This window comes from Saimiri boliviensis, chromosome 5, assembly GCF_048565385.1.
Source record: "Saimiri boliviensis isolate mSaiBol1 chromosome 5, mSaiBol1.pri, whole genome shotgun sequence".
Classification (NCBI taxonomy): domain Eukaryota; kingdom Metazoa; phylum Chordata; class Mammalia; order Primates; family Cebidae; genus Saimiri; species Saimiri boliviensis.
The window spans coordinates 76,919,497-76,944,250 of NC_133453.1; the positions used below are offsets into that span (position 1 = coordinate 76,919,497).

The following is a 24,754-nucleotide window of genomic DNA, read 5'->3' on the forward strand; positions in this document are numbered from 1 at the left end:
GAGACATGCAGCCAACAGTGCTTTCTTCCTTAACCATTCTGATTTGCAAGGGATGTATCTGCTAAGGCCCTAACTCATTGCACGTTGAAAATAACCTTCAACTCTCCTGATGCTGCTTGAACGTAGAAGAACTCTTCCACATTATCTTATTTATCTTTAATACTTTCTGGATGCATGATATTTTCTGATGTGTGATTAGAGCTGGTCTGAAGAAAGCACAAATCTCATGCTATAGCTGAAAACTAAATTAACCTTATTCACCACACCCACCTTGAAAATTTAGCTCATTTCTTTCCCTTTTAATCTCTTATCTTCCAGACTGTTTCTAGGTATGGCAGATGGATGTATGCTGGATGTGATCGTTTTTTGGTGTGTGGTCAATTTCCTGGAGCTCCTTCATAATGAAGAAGCAGAGTTAAGCCAAAGGGCTCAGGAATGTGTTTTTCAATGAGCAGTTTTAACAAGTAAAAGATCCCTAACAAATAGTACATGAAGGTAACTATTTAGAGAATCCTTTTCCTTTTCTCCCAAAACATTCCTTCCCTCATTTATTCAGTATCTGATTGTGGACTACCCAGCATTATTATCTATGAGGATAAAATCCAAATTTTTCTTTTCACAAATTTACCTTTTTACAAACGAAGCAAAATAAATGACCATGCAGTTTCCCTTTATTTGCTTATTTAGTTCTTTCATCTGGATTATTTAGGTGCATTTAGAATCTCAGCATTAACTTCCTTTTACACTCTCTCTTGCTGGATTACTCTCGGTGTGCTGGCTACCTTATGGTGTTTCATTTTATTGGATTTCATTTATTTTGAAGTGGCTTTTAAGATCTCCCTGGTGGTCCCAAATTCTTGAACACTAATATTTGTTTTCTTCTTCAACGATTGAAAATAAAGCACAAATATGAACTTTTCTCAACCCTTATCAGCTCACCTCAAGAACTGCTTTTTCCTGCATGATATTTGTGCCAGGTATACTCTAAAATGTCAATAGAGGAAAAAAATCAAATTATCTACACTCTTTGTACCTACTGGGTACAAAGAAAAAGAAATTCTACTGGGTTGTCAGTATAAAAATATGGCAGTGAAAGTCTGTTTCTCACTGTCACAAAGACTTTTCAAATTTCATATACTGTCTTTTTATTGAAGTACTCACACACTTTAACTGACATTTCAGATGCAAAAGTGTGTGTGTGTGTGTGTGTGTGTGTGTGTGTGGTATGAGTGTGCATCTATGTATATGATGATATTTTATTCAGAGAAGTCAGGAATGGATTCTAAGATTCACAATTAATAGTACTCCTGGTGAGTAGATGAGCCCAACCAACATGATGAAACCCCATCTCTACTACAAATACAAAAAATTAGCCAGGTGTGGTGGTGCATGCTTGTTGTTTCAGCTACATGGGAGGCTGAGACATGACAATTGCTTGAACCTAAGAGATGGAAGTTGCAGTTAGCTGAGATGGCACCACTGTACTCCAGACCGGTGACAGAGCAAGACTCATTCTCAAAAAATAAAAATAAAAATCTCAATGTTGTTTGCATCGCCATTAATTTCCTTAGGCAATGGCAATGTCATAGTCCTAATGATAAGTAGATACAGGTTATCATATTTGCAGAACTAAACACAATTGATCATATCATGGCACCAAGAGATCAGCAGCAGTAGAAATCACAGGGGGAAAATCTAAGTTTTTAATTTAAGCTATCAAGAGACAACCACCAAATCTTAACCTCAGGGACACTGGTGTTTGACATAATCCTCGAAGGTCAGAATTGTTTCACAGTCTTTCAATTGACTAATATCATCATTTAAAAATTACTTAGTAGTAACAGTAATATTTGACTTTAAAATGTGACATAATCTGCCAAATTAATAGGTATTTTTGGAGGTAATTATCAAATTGTGCAGGTAGTCTTGTTTTCTATTTAACTGAGGGGTTTGTTGAGGAAATGTAGAATCAAGGAACAGTTTTTAACCTTATTTCAATGGAATTTTAAATTGTGCCTCACACCCATGTGGAAAATATAACCTCTTAGCCTGCTATCTTCATGTGTAGACATGACCTAACCAATCATAATACTTATGAACTTAGAATAACAGACTGGCCACAGTTACAAAAGGATTATCACAAAAAGTATCTCTTGCTTTTCCTATAATTCATCATTTTAAAGACTTTGCTGCTATAAAAATTTTCATAAAAGAAATGAATTAGCAGAAATCACTCTTACCTTACCTGCTAAACAATACCTCTTTGACTGGTTTTCAAAATGAGTTTATAGGTAATATTTAACTCAAACAAAGGTCTCCAGAGGTTAGAAAAAAATTAACTATTGACCCAGAGCAATAACAAGTGGTATATAAAGCCTAAAAATATAAATAGGAATGGAGTCAAGGAAGTTAAATCATAACAGTAGTCCTAGAAAAATAAAATATTTCGAAACAATTCAGAGGAAACCACGACTCTGCCTTCTCTATGAATTTATTTATCAACATGCTTTCTATTATAGTTAAGGTATATAGTCATTTAATCCCAAATGTGATCTTTACAGATACACCTGTTTAATATTTATTTAGAGAGCTGTTTGTTGTTATTGTTGTTTAATTTAGTAGTCAGTCCCTATTATTCATGGATAGAAATAACCCTACTGAGTAGAGTCTGTGGCCAGAAGCAAACAAAGTCCTCCCCATCTTTATTAGCACTTAGAGGTAGAAGAAAAGATAATTGGAACTGACCTGATATTTACCTAATAAGAGTGCAGGCAGCTGACCAAGAAATTCCAGCACATGGGATAGTGCTGAAAATGATATGAGCAATAGGCTTCCTCTCTAGAAATAAAAAGCCAACTTTCCTATGTAAGTTTTCTCTTCCTAAAAAAAGGTGCTGTTAACATGCCAATTATTTGAGAACATAAGTTGATCAGATTCTACTTTATAAGGACAGACATTGCTTCCCTTTCTTCTCTTCCTCCTTGCTGGATTGTATAAAGTCCTAGGATGCCAGTAGAAAGCAAAGATTCTTCAAAAAGCCATTGCTTATAAATAAGGTAGTAATGCTTCTCCTGTTCACACTCCTTACCCTCCTCACTCTTCTCAAGTATTTTTTTTTTATCTAAAAGGCATGTTGAGATGTTTATACATTTTCTTTATGAAACAACATTTCTAGAAATTATTTAGTTGTATACTAAATAGTGCATCTACAATCCAAGAGAAATGAATGATGGGTAAAACCAGTATTTCCTTTACTTGAGTCAGTAAGTACCTGAAAGGCACTAAATACTTTTTTAAAAAACTTGTATTTTAAGTTCAGGGGTATAATTGCAGGTTTGTTATACAGGTAAACTTGTGTCATGGTGGTTTCTTGTACAGATTACTTCATTACCCAGGTATTAAGCCTAGTACCCATTAATTATTTTTCCTGATCCTCTCCCTCCTTCCACTCTCCAACCTCTGAAAGGCCTCACTATGTGTTGTTTCCCTCTATGTGTCCTAGTATTCTCATCATTTAGCTCCCACTTATAAGTGAGAACATGTAGTATTTGGTTTTCTGTCCCTCTGTTACATTGCAAAGGATAATGGCCTCCAGCTCCATCTGTGTCCCTGCAAAGAACATTCTTTTTATGGATGCATATTTTTCCATGGTGTATATGTACCACATTTTCTTTATCCAGTCTATCATTGGTGAGCATTTAAGTTGGTTCATTGTCTTTGCTATTGTGAATAGTGCTTCAATGAACATAATGCATGCATGTGTCTTTAGTACTAATCATAGAATGATTTATCTTCCTTTGGGTATATAACCAGTAATGGGATTGCTAGATTGAATGACATTTCTGTTATTTGGGCTTCTCTCTTATTCAGTAGCACTGGAATGTTAAAAATATTTTTTCTGCTGATAAAGCAAACATAATGCTTTAGAACTACAACTCAATAACTACAATATGTAAGGTTCAGTTAAATCTGCTTAGATTGTTTCCTATTAAACATTGAAGAATGTTTAATTAATTTAATTAAATATTTTATTAAATTAAACGTTAATTAAATATTTTATTAAATTAAACATTAATTACATAAAATGTTTCATATTAAAATGTGAGACCTAAATACATTTTAACAGAAACAATGTAAGCAGATTTAACTAAACGTTGCATATTATAGTTGAGTTGTTATTCCAGGCATTGTGTTTGCTTTTTCAGCAGAAAATATATTTTTAACACTCCTGTGCTACTGAATGAGATAAATCTAAATAATCATAATGTTTAATTTGGCTGGGCAAGGTAGCTCACACCTGTAATTCTAGCACTTTGGGAGGCTGAGATGGGTGGATAACCTGAGGTCAGGATTTTGAGAGCAGCCTCCTGGCAGATGGTGAAGCCCCATCTCTACTAAAAAATACAAAACGTTAGCCGAGTGTAGTGGTGGGCACCTGTAATCCCAGCTCCTCAGGAGGATGAGGCAGGAGAATTGCTTGAACCCAGGAGATGGATGTTGCAGTGAGCTGAAATCACATCATTGCACTTTAGCCTGGGCAACAAGAGTGAAACTCTGACACAAAAACATAAAAATAATTATGATAATTAAATTTAATACAATAATGAAATACTGTCTCCAGCATTTAGTATTATGGGAGTATAATAATAGATAGAATTCAGACAAAGATGCATGATGTGCCAGATAGTGACTTGGGCAATTGGGGAACATTGTTGCGTTTCTGCTTAGAAATACAACTCTGTCAAGGTAGGAGGAAATAAATCCCTTTAATAGATAAGAAAAGTGAGGCTCAAAAGTTACCCAGCAAATAAGTGACAGGAAAGAGATTCATTCCAGATCATTCTGCCTCCATATATTAGTTCTTCACACTGTAGCAGCTTATAAAACTCTGGGAGACAAAACCATACACTAACCTGTTAAATGACAATGAAACACAACATGTCATTAAACAGCAGAGACCAAAAAAAAGGAGGTCGGGGGAAGAGTGAGGGCAGGAGAGGTAACACTTCTTTTATCTTCTTAAAGAGATAACTTCTTTTTATCTTCTTAAAGAGATAACACAGAACCAGAGAATTATATTAAAAATACCAATACCACAGTGATTTTTATGCAGACCTGATTCTAGGAGTCATTCAGTGGCTTGCATCCAGGACAAAGTTCAGTGTGAATTCCAGGTGCAAAGAGTGATATGTATACCTCGAAAACAGATTTCAAAGTTATGATTTCTGATTAAACTAAAAGAGAAACCACTCTGTTCTCATGTACTAACCACATGATTACAAATCTTAACCTTTTGTGTTCCCTGTTTGTTGAGGCTATGGAATCTCTGTATGCAGTACAACTGGGAGTGACACAAGAGAATCCTAGGCATAGTGTACAACTATGTAGTTATGGAAAGGTGCCAGTAGAACTTTTTGGGTGAAAAACTGGAATCCATGAATCTGTCTCCTAAAGTTAAATTTGACAAAAGGAGCTGAACATATGTTCAGGAATAAATATGACAGGAGACAGTTTGTATTTTTTCCTGAGGTAACTTCATTTATATGTTTAAAATTCTTAACAGCTAACGGATGAATTGAACCAGATTATTTAATAAATCATAACTAGTGGAAAACTGTAAATTGACTTTAAATGGAGTGTCTTAAATAGAGTTACCCCTGTATTCCTCTCTGATGCAATAAAATAGGCTGGTTAAATCTACATGCCTCCTAATTGCATAAAGAGTTTTAATTTTATTCTCAAAACTTTAATATTGGTCCTACATATTATAAATTATCACTACTTAATTTGCTTTTTAATTGTTTCCCATACAGTGAAATATGCTTTAGTGAAAAATTTCTCGATTAAATGTCTGATAGCATTAACCTGCATTGTGCATACAAATAGTTTTTATTTACTAGAAAGGCTTATGAGCCATTTTACTTAGAAACCCATCTTTTGAATATACTCTTGTTAGAGAAAATTAGTCCAGTGATGTTCACACATAAAAAAGCTGATATTTAAATTAATATATTCTTAATCTTGACCCATGGCTCAGCTGTCAAAACAGTGAGTTTTTACTAGTAGTATGCTAATAAATATCTAATAAGCAATTTTCTAATGAGCCAGGGAGTTGTGATTTATAGCATTTGCCAATTTTTGTGGTGTAAATATTACCAACATAGCTGATCTCTAGCTACCAAAGTGACATCACTGAATGTTGCATTAGGAAAAAATTGCAGTCACAAGGTTTATTTCCTATTAAATAATTTCTATTATACAGATTCATAGGCATACGTGACTCAAAGGCACAGAAACTAATAAAATGTTGTCCAATAATTAGAAAGTAAGAGTTTTGTGTATTTGTTACCTTTTAATAAAATATAATCTATTTAATTGTAAATGTACACAGTTTAATATTAAAAATAGTTATGTTTAGCCACTGTTGCACAAAAGTTCTGAAAATTGGTTCTTGAGAGCCACTGATATAAGCCAGGTCTAGCAGGCCATTGTTACTGACCACATTTCCTCCATGATCACATGGCAGTACAAATTGTCAAGATTTTGAATGTGAGGGAGTGGGGCATGAAGTTGCCACTGTGGAGAATATGACCTGAGAATGAGCAAGCTGAGTCAGTGTCAAGGCTGAGGGTGTTACCAGTCATATTTTTCCAAATGGGAATTTTTATTTCTGAGGAAAGATAGAGGGATACTCAGTTTTTGGTGTCTTGCTGCTTATGATGCCCTTTACAAATCTAGAGAGGGAATCCTGGGGACCGTTAGCAGCCACAACTCTTCTTTGATAGAAATACTTTCTTCTAAAAATAACCCTGTCCCATACTGAACATAGGCTTTACTGGGAATCTGGAGTATTCATATGAACAGAAAATTGTTCATCTTCAATAAAGTAGTTGTTGAAACCTCATCTGTGGCAGGCCGCATGCCAGGCAGAGTGATGACCCTCAAGAATTTTTTTGACCTTGGTAGGTTTGTCTGTGAAACTTGTTCAGGCCTAAAAGGCACAGGCACACTTATAAAAAGAAAAAAATAGAGAAGAATATACCCAATTACAGGAAGGATTAGGGAGATCTCAAAGGAGACAAGTAGAGATCCACAATTCTCTTAAGGCATGCAACTTTATTCAGATATTTAGATGAACCCCTGCCGGACTCTCTCTAAAGCCTGAACTAATTTGCATATTTTATAGGCTGACATTTGTAAAACATGATCCACATTGTCTCACTGGGTACTCCTTATGATCTAAACAGGACAAACATCTATAGCATTACTCGCTAAGTTTGGTAATGTTATCTCCGATGATAAATAGAATATAGTTTGTACTGTCTAATCTTGGCTGATAAATTACTTTTATTTATGTGGTAAATTATATTAGCAAGAACTCGGGATTGGAAATGAATTGGTACATTCACTTCTCCGCTTGGCTGAGAAGTTAACTACTTTGGATATTTTTTTGTTTTGTTTGTAACACAAGCTAAAAAAGAAAGCAAACATGTTTTTAAATTTGGACTTTTGAGTTGGAAGATTGCTGTTAATGAATTAGTGTTTAAATCCTCTGCTATAAAAGAGGAGTATATAGAATGATAGCAAAATCTTTTTAAAATATATATATAATTGCACTTTAGGTTCTGGGGTACATGTGCAGAACATGCAGGATTGTTGCATAGGTACCTACATGGCAATGTGGTTTGCTGCCTCCATCCCCATATCACCTATATCTGGAATTTCTCCTCATGTTATCCTTCCCCAACCTCCCTACCCTCCACTCCCCTTCCCTAGTCCCCCCTAACAGACCCCAGTGTGTGATGCTCCCCTCCCTGTGTCCGTGTGTTCTAATAGTTCAACACCCGCCTATCAGTGAGAACATGTGGTGTTTGATTTTCTGTCCATGTGTCAATTTGCTGAGAATGATGGTTTCCAGATTCATCCATGTCCCTACAAAGGACACAAACTCATCATTTTTTTATGGCTGCATAGTATTCCATGGTGTATATGTGCCACATTTTCCTTGTCTAGTCTATCATTGATAGGCATACGTGTGCATGTGTCTTTATAATAGAACAATTTGTAATCCTTTGGATATATACACAATAATGGGATTGTTGGCTCAAATGGAATTTCTATTTTGAGGTCCTTGAGGAATCGCCATACTATCTTCCACAATGGTTGAACTAATTTATACTCCCACCAACAGTGTAAAAGTGTTCCTATTTCTCCACATCCTCTACAGCAGGCAGTCCCCAAACTTTTTACACAGGGGGCCAGTTCACTGTCCCTCAGACCGCTAAAGGGCTGCCACATACTGTGCTCCTCTCACCGACCACCAATAAAAGAGATGCCCCTTCCTGAAGTGTGGCGGGGGACCAGATAAATAAATGGCCTCAGGGGGCCACATGTGGTCCGCGGGCTGTAGTCTGGGGACGCCTGCTCTACAGCATCTATTTTCTCCAGATTTTTTAATGATTGTCATTCTAAGGTGCATGAGATGGTATCTCAATGTGGTTTTGATTTGCATTTCTCTAATGACCAGTGATGATGAGCATTTTTTCATATGTTTGTTGGCCTAATAAATGTCTTCTTTTGAAAAGTGTCTGTTCATATCCTCTGCCCACTTTTGAATGGGTTTGTTTTTTTCTTGTAAATCTGTTTTAGTTCTTTGTAGATTCTGGATATTAGCCCTTTGTCAGATGGGTAGATTGCAGAAATTTTTTTCCCATTCTGTTGGTTGCTGGTTCACTGATTGTTTCCTTTGCTGTACAGAAGCTCTGGAGTTTAATTGGATCCCATTTGTCTATTTTGGCTTTTGTTTCCAATGCTTTTGGTGTTTAAGTCATGAAGTCCTTGCCTATGCCTATTTCCTGAATGGTTTTGCCTACGTTTTCATCTATGGTTTTTTTGGTGTTAGGTCTTATGTTTAATTCTTTAACCCACGTGTAGTTAATTTTAGTGTAAGATATCAGGAAGGGGTCCAGTTTCTGCTTTCTGCACATGGCTAGCCAGTTTTCCAAACACCATTTATTTAACAGGGAATCCTTCCCCCATTGCTTGTTTTTGTCAGGTTTGTCAAAGATCAAATGGTTGTAGATTGTGGCGTTGCCTCCGAGGCCTCTGTTCTGTTCCATTTTTCTGTATCTCTGTTTTAGTACCAGTACCATGCTGTTTTGATTACTGTAGCCTTCTAGTATAGTTTGAAGTCAGGTAGCATGATGCCTCCAGTTTTGTTCTTTTTGCTTAGGATTGTCTTGGCTATGCAGGTTCTTTTTGGTTCCATAGGAAGTTTAAGGTGGTTTTTTCCAGTTCTGTGAAGTGGGTCATAGGTAGCTTAATGGGGACAGCATTGAATCTCTAAATTACTTTGGGCAGTATGGCCATTTTCACGATATTGATTCTTCCTAACCATGAGCATGGAATGTTTTTGCATCTGTTTGTGTCCTCTTTTATTTCCTTGAGCAGTGGTTTGTAGTTCTCCTTGAAGAGGTCCTTTACATCCTTTGTTAGTTGTATTTCTAGGTATTTTATTCTCTTTGTTGTAATTGTGAATGGCGGTTTGTTCTTGATTTGGCTGTCTGTTAGTCTGTTATTGGTGTATAGGAATGCTTGTGATTTCTGATTTCTGCACATTAATTTTTTATCCTGAGACTTTGCTGAAGTTGCTTATCAGTTTCAGGAGTTTTGGGGCTGAGATGATGGGGTCTTCTAAATATACAATCATGTCATCTGCAAATAGAGACAATTTGACTTCCTCCTTTCCTACTTGAATACCTTGTATTTCTTTTTCTTGCCTGATTGCTCTGGCTAGAACTTCCAATATTATATTGAATAGGAGTGATGAGAGAAGGCATCCTTGTCTAGTGCCAGATTTCAAAGGGAATAGATCCAGTTTTTGCCCATTTGGTATGATATTGGCTATGGGTTTGTCATAAATAGCTTTTATTATTTTGAAATATGTTCTGTCAATACCTAGTTTCTTGAGAGTTTTTAGCATAAAGGGCTGCTGAATTTTGTTGAAGGCCTTCTCTGCATCAATTGAGATAATCATGTAGTTTTAGTCTTTGGTTCTGTTTATGTGGTGGATTACGTTTGTAGACCTGTGTATGTGTAAACCAGCTTTGCATCACCAAGATGAAGCTTACTTGATCATGATGGATAAGCTTTTTGATGTGCTGTTGCAGTCGGTTTGCCAGTATTTTATTGAAGATTTTTGCATCTATGTTCATCATGGATACTGGCCTGAAGTTTTCTTTTTTTGTTGAGTCTCTGCCGGGTTTAGGTATCAGGATGATGTTGGTATCATAAAATGATTTGGGAAGATTTTTCTCTCTTTGTATTGTTTGAAATAGTTTCAGAAGGAGTGGGACCAGATCCTCTTTGTACATCTGGTAGAATTTGGCTGTGAACCCATCTGAACCTGGGCTTTTCTTGGTTGGTAGGCTATTAATTGCTGCCTCAACGTCAGCCCTTTTTATTGGTCTATTCAGGGTTGTGACTTCTTCCTGGTTTAGACCTGGGAGGATGCAAGTATCCAGGAATTTATGAATTTCTTCTAGGTTTACTGGTTTACATCTACATAGTTGTTTGCAGTAATCTCTGATGGTAGTTTGTATTAGGGTGGAATCAGTAGTGATAGCCCCTTTACTGTTTTTTATTGCATCTATTTGATTCTTCTCTCTTTTCTTTTTCATTTATATTGTTAGAGGTCTGTCTATTTTGTTGATCTTTTCAAAAAACCAGCTCCTGGTTTTATTGATTTCTTGAAGATTTTTTAGTGTATCTCCTTCAGTTCTGCTCTGATCTTAGTTATTTCTTGTCTTCTGCTAGCTTTTGAATTTTTTTGATCTTGCTCCTCTAGCTCTTTCAATTTGGATGATAGGGTGTCAATTTTATATCTTTCCTTACTTCTCATTGGGCATTTATTGCCATAATTTTTCCTCTAGACACTACTTTAAATGTGCCCTAGATATTCTGGTGTGTTGTGTCTTCATTCTTATTGGTTTCGAAGAATATCTTTATTTTTACCTTCATTTCACTGTTTATTCATTCAATATTCAAGAGCCAGTTGTTCAGTTTCCATAGTGTTGTGTGGTTCTGAGTTTGTTTCTTAATCCTGAGTTCTAATTTGATTGCACTGTAGTCTGAGAGACTGTTTGTTATGATTTCCATTCTTTTGCATTTTACAGGAAAATCAATTTTAAGAAACTTTTTATGTCCATCAGATGGTAATATTATTGCCCCACCATACACTAAACTTTTCTCAATAGTAGATGAGTACACTTTCCCACTTTATGTCTCATTCCCCTTGGCCTGGGTGACTTATTCTATTAAAACTAGCTTATGGTCTGGACAGTAATATTAGAGAACAACTGTTTCTCATTTTAGCCTGATACATCTATTTTATTGTTTTGTTCTGCTTTATTCTATCTTTCCTGACTGAACAATGAGTAACAATCATTCATTATTAAGGTTATGTAAGTTGATTTTTTTAATATCCTATTTAATGTACTTTTCTCTGATTTTTAGTTGTGTACCTTTCTTTCTGTTCTGTAGGCCAGGACCTGACATGTTTCTTCCTGAATGACTACCATAGCCTCTCAAATGTATCCCTAACTTCCCATTATGGCTTTTTTTCTCTTTTTTCCTCATATATCTGAAATGTTCCTCACACCAGGCACTTCTATCCCTGCTGTAAAATGTCATACATCTATTTACTTGTTTGAACCTTTGCTTCAGTTTTCAGAACTCTACCAATCTCCCAGCACCACCTCAGGTACACTAAGATTATTGGGAATGGGATTTCATCCTAGAGTGATTCCAAATAATCCCAATATTTCCTTCCAAGCATTTGTAACAAGTCATCCTCTTGCTATACAATTTGTTGCTAGAATATATTCAGTCAGAATTTTATTCCATATTACCTTGTACTATAGCAATGTTCTAATTGTACAGGTTATCTCTTAAGTATAATGCTAAGTTCCCCAAATATATGGTCCAAAAATATTTTTTATGTTGAATGCATTATGGAATAATTTTTCAGGTACCCAACAAGTACTAAAAAATTAATTGTTGATACCAGAAAAATGCTATGTTTTAATTCGAGAGACATGATTTCTAAATAAATTAGGACATACAGGGAAGGTCTTTCTATTTTAGAAAATTAGACACTTTCCTAATGTGACCCTATCCCCATTGTTCAAAATGTCTTCACTTTGTTTCACCTTTGTGAATTCTGACATTCTGGATTAGTTTCCTTGAAAGTTTGAGCTGAAAAGTCACCTAATTTCTTTATTTCAATGCTTGCATCTCAAAAGTAAGGAAATTATAGGTGATGAATCCAAAGCTTATTTTCATCACTAAAATACTGTAATTTTTAAGGAAGAAATTTTTTTAAATGAAGAATTTTAAACACATAGATTTAAAGACATTAAGTTAATTTAAAAAATATCTACACTCTCTCTGAATAGGAAATTGTATGCTTTGTTACTGAATAAGATATGTATATTTAAGAAACTGGATATTCTGATTTGCTACAGTAAGAGGGATGCAAATCTCTATGTCCTTAAATTTAATGTGTCTCTAAGCAAATAAACATACATCATTGCCTTGTCATGCCCTGCAACAGAGAGTTCTGGTTCATTTAGCAGTAAAACCGTTTCTATATTACACTTTTTGCTACAATGCTTCAAATTTTAACTCTTGCTTCAGCATATCCTATTTCAATATCATCTCCTGTACCTATTTTTGATCCATACCCTTAGGAAGAAGAAATAAATAAAAATTAGACTACCCTATATTAACCAAGTCATACTCAGTGCCAGAACACTATAAATAGTCTTTCTGGAGTTGAATTGTATTGATTGAGAAATCATTTATTGTCTGGGTTTTTCCTGGACCAACATTCAGGAAATGATGGTTCTCCATGGTTATATATAAATGTTGTGATATTGATCATTGCAAATAGAGACAGGTCTCTTTGTCAATTTTTAAACTTAGTTTCAAGGTCTCTACAATTTGCTATTTTCCCTTTGATTCCAAAAGCAATTACTGTCTATTTAAAATTTAAATTACAGAATGCATAAAGAAAGTAAAATCGTGTATAACCCAACTACACAGAATAATCATGGATAACATTTAGTAGGACATTCTTTCAGTATTTTATGTTATAATACCTATGTCTTGAAAAATAATCGTGTCACTCTATCAATCTATCACTGTTGCCACAAATTATGAAATAAGATTATCTAAACCATGACTTTGTTGTATTAGATATGAGTACAATTTTTGTCACAAAGTTTCCCACTCTCTCTCTCTACCCAATTCTCAGGACAACTAGACTTATTAATGAATCAGTTTTCATAATTGGTAAGAATTGGGTGATGTCAACACCAAGGCTTTATGGTTCTAACTTTGAGGGACAGATTTCAATTGCTATGTACATCACACGTATGTATTACCATTCTGGACTCCCATTGCTGAGAACAGTACCTGGTACCTATGGACATTTAGATAATTTTTTTTTTCAATGAATGGTTGCATTTTGAATTGGAAGGAAAGGAGATCTGGCTCTTCCATTGTGGCTTCATGAAATTTCTGTGCATTAGAATAAGTACTGTATTCTAAGATCTGACCCATCATTTAACAGAGTCAGTAATAGCTTTATGTCTTTACCTTTGTTAACTAATCATGTAAATAAATTCACTTTACTCAATCTCTAAGAAAAAAATTACTTTTGAAAAATACAGAAAAATTTAATTTCCTGTAATAGCAAGTAACAAGTGTCAAACAGCTAAGATTTTCAGAAATTTCTTTATCTCTTAGGACTTTCATTTTATAAGACACTGTTTTCCAAATGCATTAAAGCAAGTTAAATAACACAAGGATTTCTTTTAAAGTAAAAAGAAAATAATTTTCACATACCCCAAGTCTTGACTTGAACTCTTTTTGTGTTATTTAAAAATGTACATACTTAAAACTAGTTACAAACTACTGTTATGCTTGTAGCCAACACTTAATTTTAAAATCTAAATTTACCTTGGCTTCAAACAAACTCTAAAACCTGTAACCTTTCAATTTGCAAAATTAATGGGGTGATTTTTTTGGGGGGTCCAAATTCAACCAACATGAAGAGCATGAACATAGATAGTACTCACTGCTAAGGTATGAGTTTTTGGGTAGGGCTGAAGGTGAAGTCTGTACCTTTCTCTATTTTCTCTTAAATTGATTTAGTTGTTGAAATATATAGAGAGAGCAGTGCATGGTTCATAAGCATATAGCTTTCTAAATTATCACAAATGAACACCTCATATAATCATCACAAGAACAAAAAAGATGATATCACCATAAGCCCTAACATTTTACTTATGCCTTGGTTGTATCACCACCCTCATCCTTTTTCCATAAGGTCACGTAGAAACCGTTTGTGTGTGGCATATTCATACTACTGCATTCCCCATCACTACTTAACTTATGCTGCTTTTTGTCTGAACATTGAAAGCTTTATTTTTACAGCTCACTACAGTTCATTACTGGAATATGAACATTTTACACTTACTATCACTTTATTCATTTTGTTTACACTTACTATCACTTTATTTATTTTTATTTTGCCTTTTTGCTTTTTAAAAATAGACATAAGTTCATTTCCAGAAATTGAAATTTCTCAAAAATGATTAATAAAGTGAAAATTCCCCATAATCCTATACCACAGAAATAATCACCATGTAAAAGACTACTGATGTCTTACTTTTCTTAACTGTTCTAAAAATTGTTTTTAAAGATTAAATAAAAAGGATTTATATGTATACAAAAGAATATATGTGATATACATTAGCATGATAACCCTCAGTCACACTGTACTCTGCAGCCTGAGAAGTGTAACTATACCAATTCCAAAGCCCGATGGGCATTTTCCTGATCTCATCTTGTAACTCCCCTTCTTTGGCATATTAACTCTTTAATTTTAATTGGCATTTTATAGAGTAAATACTAATATTACACTCACTTAAAAGTGAGTAAATGAAGGCTTAGAAGATTTAATAACTGAGAACCACTCAGCCAATAAGTGAACCAAACCTAAGACCCTGACTTCAAAACTCAGACTTGCAACCCTTCTTCCACACTGTTTTTTCTGGACTCTCATACAAGATTTGAGATCCTCTCATACAGAATGTCACTTTCATAGAATAGTCATTATTTTAATGATAGGTATTTATATATCTGTTAGTATAATGGTAACTTCCTACTAGATTATTAAGTTCCATGAGGGTAGAACACAGCTGTGTCTTGTTCACCACTGTAACTCTAGTTACTGGAACTGAGTATATGTCTAATGAATAAATGAGTAGATAGACTGGGGCTGATGATTCATATGCATAACACTTTATAGACATTCAGCTGATGCTATGGAAAATACATATAAAAAGACTTGAGATTTTCCTATGTTGTATATGCACATCACACATACCTAACTCCTTTTCTTTCTCCATGAGTCCTATTCACTCATTCTTGCCCAGCAATTGTGTCATCTCTTTCTGATTTTTCACATCACTCCTTTTGTTTGTTTCTCTTCACCATTTCTTCCTTGCCTGTCTTTCTCTTCAAGACTTATAGACTACTTTGGCTTGGGTAAAATATTGTTAGAGGGAGGGTGGCCCACTAGGTGTTAATCACCCAGCCTTCCACTCTTCTCTGGGAATAATCATGGTACTGTTCCAGTAAAAATTGCTTCCTCATTTGCTTTTGTCCTTCAAAGTGAATCAGCACAAAATGCCGAGACTGTAATGTTCAATACTATGAGCCCTTAAAATTGCAAAACATCAATTAGTTACATATTGCCATTATTTAACTAGAAAGATGCTATATTCTTTGTGGATTTTGTTTCTATAGCAGATTTAAATATCTCATGTGTTCCACTTTTATAAAACAAAACTTTTTTATTGCCTTAAATGTGTAAATTCCAAAGACATTACAAAATTCAAATACATTTCTAGAAAGGTTCTTCAAAAGCACATTAACTGATACTCAGAAAGATGTTTCAGAAGGCCAAGTAAAACAGAGAAATGTAGGGTGTAGAAATAAACTAAGCATAATACATTAATTAACACAAAGCTGAACCCCGCCTTGGTTTTCACCCTGAAAGACAGATAATTAAAAACAACACTGTAAAGCATTTTTGGTATGACTCTTAGGTTAATGAATGGATAAGAAATAAGATAATGATATAAAGAAAAAAGTTGAATGTGAAACTCAACAGAAAAGCAAGACATGCATACTTTGATGTTGTTATTCTGTATTTAACCCTCTAAATTGATCCTATATTTTAAACAACTGCTCAGAGTGCTTCAGTAATTAGTACATCAGGGATGCATTAGTATAGAATAATAGTATTAACTCTAGAAGTTATTAAGGCTTTAATAATCCCTCTTCCCCAAAGCATAACATTAAAACAATATATCTCAATCATCTACCAATGTACTCTACTATATTATTAAATACACACAAGCATATAAGCCTACACATGCAAACCTGAAAATATTAAAATATTAATAGTGTTGAACAGTTGTCTGGGATGACTGAAAATATGATTACCTGATAGCAACCCTTTCTATTCTGAAAACTATAGATTACTGTTCTGAGAAAGTATTATTCATCAATCTTAATTTATGGGGGCTCTTCTCTTTCCTTTACAACTCAGAGACTTATAGTCAATTTGGCTGAAAAGAGTCACCTGTTTCTGAAGTCTCACATTCCAGGATAATAGGCTGTTCTTTCCAGTTTCACACCTGTGACCTGTTATTTCAAATTTTCCCTCAGCATTAATGTACATTTCTGAAAGTTCACGTTGAAATACAAATATCCTGGACTCAAATATCCTGCAAAGGCATTGGTGACAATTGTGTATACTTCAAATTCTTTGGTCAATTTTAGTATAAATGTGTAATCATCAACTTTCTTCAATCTCAAGGCAACAGACTTTTCTCACTCTACATTTGGATACATATCCTGTGTAAGGCAAATAATTTCTCTATTCTCCAAATGGGATCAGTATCTCCTAGGAAAATATGACCAATCAAAAGAACTTTGAAAGAATTCCTGGGCTGCGATCAACAGGAAATTAGGTCACCTGATTCAAACATATGTATCCAAATTTGTTAATCGTGAGTTACAGAAGTTTCTTACTCTCATAGACTTAAAGCAAAATACACACAGAAAAAGACCCCAGAATATTCATTTGAGTTTGATATGTTGTCTAATGCTGCCAGTGAAGCCATAATCCTTAGGCCGACAGCTTTCTCAGATTATTCTGAGGTACTGGAAAACCTTACACAAGGCCCTTCTATCTAATATTTGTGAAGTCATCATGAGGAGATTTTTATTAGAAAAAAATATATAATAATTGTTGATGAAAATCTTTGATCAGCTATCAGTTGTTCCTTTGGTTTGATTTTGAGCTCCATGTAGTACAGGGATATCATCATTCCTTAGCAATGTTATTAATGCTTCAAACTCAAGTCAACTAAATTTTATAAGAGTATATATAATAAGAGTAGCTGTCATATTTATTGAGCTTGTACTACACTTCCTATTCTCTCCTGGGGAATTTACATACACAGTTTCTTACTCTCACAAGAGGAAAGTTGTTAAGAAAATGCCACATTTGGCCAGACACAGTGGCTTACACTTACAATCCCAGCACATTGGGAGGCTGAGATGGATGGATCACCTGAGGTTGGAGTTCAAGACCAGGCTGACTAACATGGAGAAAACCCATCTCTACTAAAACAAAACAAAAAAAAATTAGCTGGGTGTGGGGGTGCACGCCTGTAATCCCAGCTACTTTGGAGACCGAGGCAGAAGAATCACTTGAACCTGGAAGGCAGAGGTTGCAGCAAGCTGAGATTGCACCATTGCACACCAGCCTGGGCAACAAGAGTGAAACTCCATCTCAAAAAGAAAAGAAAAGAAAAGAAAAGAAAATGCCACATTAGGAAAACTCTCAGCCTTCATGTGATCTAGTAAATGGGCATCTTCAATATTTCATACACAGACACACACATGTATATATGTGTACATACATATATACATATTTAATTTATTAAAATGTTTTCTACTTAACACCTGCAAATTTACAAATATCCTTTTAATTGTGGTGTTTTAATCTAGCTTCAAAATAACTTGATGACAATCCAATAGAAAAAATGAACAGAAACTTTAAAAAGAGACTATTCAAATGGCCAGTAAATGAATAGATACTTACCAGGACAAAGCAAATTAAAACCAAAGGTGATACTACTACACATCCACTAGGATGGCTAAAATACCAAATGTTTGTAAGAATGTGAAGCAACTAAGATGCCCACAAACAACTGATGTGACTGTAAATTGACAAACTCAGGCTGGAAAGATGTTTGACAGAATCTACCAAGCTAAACACGCAGGTACCATATAAGTCAATAATTCCACTGAAATGTATAATATGTTTGCCAAAAGAAATGTACAAGAATGTTTATAGAAGCATTATTCATAATGAACCTGAATTGAAAACTACATATGCTCATCAAGCATACAATAAAGATGTTGTAGTATACTGTGGAATATTACATGCCAATAAGAATGAACAAACTACAGCTTCATGCAGCAACATTGATAGCTCTCTCCAATGTAAGTCTTAATAAAAGAAGCAGGCACAAGAGTATCTGAGGATTGGTGTCTTGAATGAGGTAGGAAGGATGCTTTTTCAGTGTTGATGGTGCTCTGTTTCTTAATTTGAGTGTTGATACAATAGATATATTCATTCTGTAAAAAAATCATTAGGTTATGCATGACAATTTGCTGACTCTTCTGTGGGATACATTTTAATAAAATGTTTAAGGAAATACTGTGATGAGTATGAATCAATGAATGAATTAGTGGCCAAACAATTAAACAAACATTTTTTGAGGTATATGTTCTCAGATCTCTATACTTTCTGCTATTTAATCTGTCAAAAATTACAGATTTTTGTAATTTTTGGATTTGCTATGATTGCTGTCTTTTAAAATAATCTTTTTACATTCAGTTAATTAAATTGCTTAAAACAATTACACAAGTTAAAGGATTATTGCTATTAATCAACACAAAATTATTATTTTGTGCTGTAGAGTGATGTTTTAACAAATTTAAACTAATTCCTCAAAAATTATCTCTATATTTAAGCCATGTTATCAAAATTTTTTTCATAAATGATATCCTTATAAACTCCTAGACATGAGTAGTATTTCCCAGGGAAGCATTAAGCATGCAGAACAAGAATATGAGTTTTATTCTGTCACAAAATGGACCCTTATGTGGTAGTATAGAATGGAGAAAGGTTTTCTGTGAAGTTATACTGGAGCTCTCCAAGGTACTTCTGTTTGCACCATTTCATTCTGAATTTCTTTAAAAATTGCCTCAAAAGCTCCAGAGGATGTCAACTCTGACAGTTGTATCTCCTAGACATTGAAATAGAAATTGAAAGTGCCTTGTTTACTAGGGAAGGTACATTCGGTTCTTTCTATTTTGAGACTTTTCAAATAGTTTTCCGTGTCATCCTTGCGCAGGGGCCATGCTAATCTCTGTATCGTTCCAATTTTAGTATATGTGCTGCCGAAGCGAGCACTCAAATACTGTTTTAATGCAACTATGTCAATGGAAGTAGAGGAACTGGAATGTTTGGTGTTTCTCTTCTTTCCCTAAGTTCTGAATCCCAAATGCTAAAAACTTATAATTATTTCAGAAACAGATAAGAACATGAACCATACCTGTTTTACCATAACATTGCTGTCTGTTTAAACCTAACAGAAATTTGGAGGTGCCGTCAATGAGATTTACCAAGAGATTACTTCATAGTTTTAATTGCTTATCTTTAAACCCTTACCAAACTTTTTCCAGATGCTAACATGCTTTCCTGTAAGTGAAGCAGAGCCTTAGAGGTAAATCTTCCTGCCTGCATGGAAGATAGCTTTTTAACAGAATCACTAGCATAAGGTATCCAAGAAAACACTGCGTCTGCTTTTAGGCATCCAAGTTAATTTAAATTTTGAAGAGGGAGTGTTTAGGAAAGGACATGGGAGTTAAATACAGGTAGATTCAGCACTGCTTTCTTAACTATCTGCCTCCGTCCAGACAGCCTATTTCTAATTTTGAAATGCTATTACCCATGTGTTTAATATAGTAATTGAATTCTAGTAGTTAACATACATAGGACAACTTCATAGAATCTTAATTGATTTGTATACACTGTTAATTCTAAGACTTTGCATGCCACCTTCATGATTTTTACCATACTAAATTTTGCTTAATTTTTTGAATTTCATAAAATAATTAGCATATATAAAATAGTATTTTAATATGTAAGTTAGATAGAATACCTAAGTATCCACTACTCAGCGTAAGAAGTAGAACATTTAAAATCCACTTAGGTAATCGCCGGGCGCGGTGGCTCAAGCCTGTAATCCCAGCACTTTGGGAGGCCGAGGCGGGTGGATCACGAGGTCGAGAGATCGAGACCATCCTGGTCCACATGGTGAAACCCCGTCTCTACTAAAAATACAAACAATTAGCTGGGCATGGTGGCGTGTGCCTGTAATCCCAACTACTCAGGAGGCTGAGGCAGGAGAATTGCCTGAACCCAGGAGGCGGAGGTTGCGGTGAGCCGAGATCGCGCCATTGCACTCCAGCCTGGGTGACAAGAGCGAAACTCCGTCTCAAAAAAAAAAAAAAAAAAAAAAAAAAAAAAAAAAAAAAAAAAAAAAATCCACTTAGGACATCCTCTCCTTCCTACCTAATGTATTTCTGTGTTTATCATTATTCTCATTTTTTAACAAAATTAATAAGATACCAGTAAAACGCATGGTTACGTTTGAACGTTTTTGAATTACACGTAAGTGGTAATATATTGCATCTTACTTTGTACCTGCATATTTTTTATTCAAATTACAGCTGTTAGATTTATCTTGTACTGATGCATGTATCAATAATGCATTCATTTTTACCCCTAAGTGAATACCTATGTATGAATATACTACAATTTATTTATCCAATATTCTTTAATATACATTTATTGTTTCTAGTTTTTCTTTTGCTGCTGCAAACAGTTCTGTAGGCTTTAATTTTACTAGATAATTCAAAATTATTTTTCTGAGTAATTGTATCAATTTATTTTCCTCAGGAGTCTATAGGCTGCCTGTAGATCCACATATTATCAATGCTTGATGCTATCCGACTTCTTAATTTTGGCACTACTAAATGAATATAAAATGCAAACCAACACATTTGTAGCTCTGATTTGAATCTTATTTACTACTAAGTATCTTGATCATTCCTTAATATTTTAATGTATCATATATTCTATATATCATTTGTTATGTTTTTGTTTTTCCATCTTTAAGTAGAACCAGAACATAATATATCTTGCTCTATAAAATATCTGCTTATTTTTCCTATTTTATTAGGCTATTTATTGTAGTCTTAATTATTTGTTATTTCTTTCCTGTAAAGACCATTTTCCAATTTGTAGTTTTTCATTATAAATTTTCTGAGTTGTTATTTGTTGAATAAAAGGTGTATATTATAAGGTAATCATATTGATCAACACTTTCTTTTAAGATTAACGCCTTAGAAGTCTTCATTAATAAATCTTTCCTTATTGAAAGGTCCTAAAGATATTTTCCAAGTTATCTTCTAAAACTTTTAGTTTGCCTTTCATGTGTGATCTTTAATCTACCTGGAATTGATTTTTCAGTGTACTTTGAAGTATATATAGACATTTTTCTGGTAAAATGGTCTTTTTATACACTGATTTTCTGTGCCTTTTCTGTTCTTTAAATATTTTTGTTATGTATGGAAACGTTTCTGTAATTTCTATTTTGTTAAATTGCTCTATTCATGTATATGTCTGCTATATCATCTCTTTTAATTATTATAGCCTCAGAATGAATATTGATGTCTCTTGGATAGATCCCCTAAATATTTTGTTTTTAAAATCAGTGTTCAAGCCATTCCCAGACTTTTTAATTTCTATAAAAGACTATGAATCAGCTTTTTAATTCCACAAAGAACACTTGTTAGGATTTTATTGTACTTACGTGGATTCTGTGGTTAAATTCAGGGAGAAGTAGCATAATGAAGATATTGACTTTTCTATCCAGGAATGTGGATATTGTTCCATTTATTCAGATTTTCTTAAATGCCTTTCATTAAAATTTAAAATATTTTTCCATAAAGGTTTCACATATATCTTATTAGATTATACTTAATTACTCAATAATTCTGTTACTATCATTTTTGCTACATTTCCTAAACCTTTTTTCTCTGGCGTATATAAATACAGTTGATTTTTATATTAATATGTACTCAGCAAAGATGATAAACTATCTTATTCTAAAATTTTACCATTCTTTGAACCTTCCTTGTATATAAGTATGTCATCTGCAAAGTCTTCTTTTTTAATTCATGTTCATTTTTTCCTTTGTCTTACTATGTAGGCTGGATGATATTTAATAGCAGTGATGATTGTGGACGTTTTTTCTTGTTTCTAATCTTCAACATAAAATTTATGCTATTTTATTACTAAAAATTGTAAAGTACTATGTAAGTATGTTTTGTTGTTTTGGTTTGGTATTTTGGCAGATAGCGTAAGTGAATTTCTTCATTCTCTACTTTGCTAAGATCTTTTGTAAAAATTGTAAGTAGACGTTAAATTTTAATAATGTATTGCTCCATTGAAGATTATCACAAGGCTTTGCTACTTTAATCTGTTTTGCTGCAGTAACCAATAATTAAATGTCTTCGTGGCTTACAACAAAACACTCATCTATTCCTTATGTCACGCGATTGTTGTGTGTCAAATGTATATTAATTGAGCTCCAATTTCTCCCCTTTCCAGGGGCCATATCAAATGAGCATCCTCTAACGGGGGCGTTCTATTCCCACGGCAGAGAGCAAAAGTACAAGGGAGAAAACCAAATCATGCAATCGGACATGGCGTGTTATATTTCTTCACACTCTATCAGGCAAAGTAAATCACATAGCCAAATCCCAGGCCCTGGGATTAAGAAACATCCCAGGAAGGGAAGGAATGAATTATTGTGACTAGATAATACAGTCTGATATATGGTGGATTCTACTAGTTGATATCTTAATGTTAAAGTAATATTTCTGGGATTAACCTGACTGATAATGTTGTTTCTTTTTTTTCATACCTTGTGAAATAGGATTTGCTGTATTTTATGTAAAAACATTGCACTTATATTCATGAGTGATACTGATCATACTGATCTCTATTTTTTCTTTCTACTACTGTTCTTCTCTCAATACTATTGTAGTCTAGAAAAGGTGAATATTTTCATAATCCCTTTGTAGAATATTCTGATAGAATTTGCAAATATTGCAATTTGGTAGTTTGTAAACATTCTTGGTAGAATTGTTTGTAAACATTCTTGGTTGCATGTGGAACTCTTATAAAGTATTGATACACCCCTTTAATTATTGTAATACTTTCCTCCATTTATTCTTAAATCAACTTAGATAAGCCATAGTTTACTAGGAATTAGTCTAATGCATCTAAATTGGCATTTTATTTTCAAAATATTGTCTGGTTTATCCTCTCGTTATTTAGACTACATTTACATCAGTAAATTTGTCCTGTTTTTCTTTCTTACTTTTGTTATTGGTGGGTTCTTTTATTCTATAATTTGCCTATTTTATTATTTTAAAGAATATTTGGGCTTGTTTTTAAATATCATATTTTAATATTTGGTCTAATAATTCATCATATTCCTGGCAAGGAGAATGTAAGTTAATAAAAATAAAAAACCTAGAACGATGTTCAGCGTACATAGTTCAGTAATCACTATGTGGGTGTCAGCTATTACTATTTTTTTTCAGCTTCCTCAGGTTAAAAGCTATTACTATTATTTCTATTTTTTCTGCTCTTCATTAACATTTTTTTATTATTTCATACATTCTTAAGTCTGTTGCTGAGTTTATTCATCTTGTTTTGAAAAATAAATTAGGCCAGGCGCGGTGGCTCACGCCTATAATCTCAGCACTTTGGGAGGCTGAGGTGGGTGGATCATGAGGTCAAGAGGTCAAGACCATCCTGGTCAACATGGTGAAACCCCATCTCTGCTAAAAATACGAAAATTAGCTGGGCATGATGACACACGCCTGTAGTCCCAGCTACTTGGGAGGCTGAGGCAGGAGAATTGCTTGAACTCGGGAGGCGGAGGTTGCAGTGGACGAGATCGCGTCATTGCACTCCAGCCTGGGTAACGAGCGAAACTCCATCTCAAAAACAAAAATAAAAAAAAAAAATTAAAAGAAATTAGTGTTATTATACTACCTGTAAATATTACTTTAGCTGTATCCCACACAGTTTTAACTATTTTTGTTATTGGTCATTTCCAAATATTTCTTAAGTTTGATTATTTTTTCTTCTTTGAGCCATGAGTTATATTTACAAGTGTGTTTCTAAAATTTTCAAACATTTGATCATCTTCAAGTTGTTTCTTTACTGACTGTTAACAGAATCATTGTGATCAGAAAATGTGGTGTACATAAACTCAACCTCTTGAAATTTGCTAAAATTTACTTTATGCATATTATTTGGTCACCTTTTATAAATATTTCATATAGATATTGGCAATATTTATACATATTTCCTTAAATTAAGCTTTTTATTTGTGTTTATCAAATGTTTTGTCTGCATATTTTTGTCTGCTTGAAGTATCAATATGGTGTATTA

At 34.0% G+C, this 24,754-nt stretch overlaps 1 protein-coding gene and 1 non-coding gene across 4 annotated transcripts in view; one reads left to right on the plus strand and one right to left on the minus strand.

Moving 5' to 3' along the window:
• The window catches only part of KCNH7 (potassium voltage-gated channel subfamily H member 7), a 477,505-nt gene that overhangs the window by 143,447 nt on the left and 309,304 nt on the right, over positions 1-24,754 (plus strand). The window lies entirely within an intron of this gene.
• Positions 19,522-19,627, minus strand: LOC120364392 (U6 spliceosomal RNA). The gene has a single exon (XR_005579654.2). It is a non-coding gene; the product is annotated as a U6 spliceosomal RNA (small nuclear RNA).